This window comes from Vidua chalybeata, chromosome 8, assembly GCF_026979565.1.
Source record: "Vidua chalybeata isolate OUT-0048 chromosome 8, bVidCha1 merged haplotype, whole genome shotgun sequence".
NCBI lineage: Eukaryota > Metazoa > Chordata > Aves > Passeriformes > Viduidae > Vidua > Vidua chalybeata.
In genome coordinates this window covers 1,773,317-1,775,816 of record NC_071537.1, presented here as the reverse complement: position 1 = coordinate 1,775,816, position 2,500 = coordinate 1,773,317, and positions in this window count along the sequence as shown.

Below are 2,500 nucleotides of genomic sequence, written 5' to 3'. Positions count from 1 at the left end.
AACCTTGTCATCTATGAAGCAACACAATAAAACCGTGCAAGGCTTTCGCAGAGTCAGGAAAGTTCAGGCATGAACTGAGTTAACATAAAAATTGCTAGAAAACACAGGGATAGTAATTTGGGGATAAGAAAGGAGGGAGAATTCATGTTGTAAGTGCAAGTGATCTGGAAATAGCTGTTTGTCTTGGACATTTGCAGGGAAGTGACATCATGCCGAGTGTCCACGGGGATATTAATTCTGCATTTTTCAGGCCAGATTCTGGCACTAAAGTTGGCAAAATTAGACCATTTTGTTGCAGGGATCTCCGAGCCGCCCACCTCCACCACACATTACAGCACACCTATGACATGACCCAAGAACAATGGGTGAAAAATGGGCTATAAAAACATGAATGGCCTGCTTCATATAAAGCAGATTTTATAGTGCAGGTGTGCCTTCATTTATCGATACTGTAAAGCAGTGAGATCATACTGGCAGTAAAACACAACATTTGTAAAACAACAACTGAAAAAAAAAAAAAGGGGGGGGGGAAATTCTATTAATTAAAAATGTAATGGCACAGATAAAATCTCAACGGGGTGTTTTAGAAATATATTTGATATTTTGTCATCAGATGCTTTACATCAGCTCGCACAGAATTCAGCCAGCTCTGAGAGGGAGATCTGGAAAAGGGAAAAAAAAACTTAATTGAACTGTAAAACTATATCCCACATTTAGGAAAAACCAGGCATGTAAAAATATCTATTTAATAAGTGTTGTTTAAGTTGTTAAAGCTGGTAGAGGGTTTTCTTTTTTTTTTTTTTTTTTCCTTCACCCATTAGGATATGAATGGGAAAAATTATGAATAGGAAATCCTGCTGGAGTTTTTATTGCCTATTTCCTTTCGGGAAGATGGCATTGTTCCTCTTTTAAAAAAGGGAAGGGGCGTAAAATAAGCGCAGGCATATGACAGACATCCTTCAAAGGCGGGCTGGCAGAAGTGTTGTTCTGTATTTTTGTTCCTCACAAGGCAAAGCCTGTTCTATTTTTAAGCAGGGCTGTGCTGCTGTGGACATTTCCCTTCCCTCGAAAGGGGTTTTGGCATAATGTTGTTTTGATTAAGGCAGATTTCTGTTCTATTCTATTTAGTTTCTTATTTTTTCTTTTTAATCACAACGCAGGAGCAAAGGATTGCATTTTTTATTATTATTATTCTTGTTGTTGTTGAATTTTTCCTTTTTCATTGTTTTTCCCTGCACCCATTCCAGGCCAGAGACTGGAATTTTTCTACCCACATCAGCAGGTCCAAAAATCCTCACCTGTGCAGGAGGGTTTTGCCAAACCCACTTGTCAAGCCCCAATTTCAGCAGGTTTTAGGATCTTCCCTGTCTTGCTTTTTTTTTTTTTTTGGGGGGGGGTGGGGGGATATTGCAAAAAAATTATTTTAAAAGTGACAGATTTCCTGGGCAAAGGTGTCACCCTCCAAACCTTTGATTGATTTAATCACCCTGAGCTGGGTAAGGGGAGGGCAGGGTCTGAGTCCCTCAGAGGTGACCCCAAACACATCTGGGGTTTTGCTGAGGTGCCCAAAAAGTGGGGGCACCCCCTTGGCTACAGCCTGGAGGCTCCTGCCTGACCCTGTCCCCTCGCTTGGGGACCGTCCTCACCCTGTGCCTTCCCCTCCCTTCCTGCCTCCCCCTCCCCAACTGCCACAATCCCAGCTTGTGTCATCATGTTCAGCACAGATGTTTCAGCAGCTGTACATGGTGAGCAGCTTCAAAAAAAGTTTTTTTTTTCCCTAAGATATTTTTTCCTGAGATTTTTACCCTAATATTTTTTTTTCTCCAAGATTTTTTTCCTCTTTTTTTCCTCTTTTTTTCCTCTTTTTTTCCCTCTTTTTTTCCTCTTTCCTCAGTTTGACAATTGTCAACCACTGCCATGGGATATGCGACAGCAGGGACCTCCATTGTGGACACAGCTTCCTATACTCCCCATCTTTCCCTAAATTCACTGATTTTCCCTATTTATTTTTTTTAATTTTGCCATTCTGGGTGCTGGGTTTGGTGGGTTCCTCGCTCAGTGGTGGGGCCAAGGAGTTATTTTTATATCCTGGCACAGCCAAGAAAGTCCTGGTGATGGCCCAGAGTATTGTCATGGTGTGTGACACTCATGGCACAGCCTTGGGCATGGCCAATGAGCTCACACCAGTGTGAGGAGCAGTTTTGGGGATCACTATAATTATTATTTCCCAGATGAAGCAAAGTCAAGGAGATTCCTGGAATTTTGTCCATCAATCAGCTGAGCTGAGGAGCAGAGCAATGCCCTGCCTGCTGGTTTGATTTTCTTCAGGAGTTATGTGGATGGTTGGATCCTTAACCCTCAAAAAAACCCAAATATCATTCTTGATAAAAAGACCCCAAAAATTTCATTCTTCATAAAAAATTTCAACCCCAAAAATTTCATTCTTCATAAAAAGAATGAAATCCCATGAAAGCCATGAGCTGTAGATATTCCCATCTCC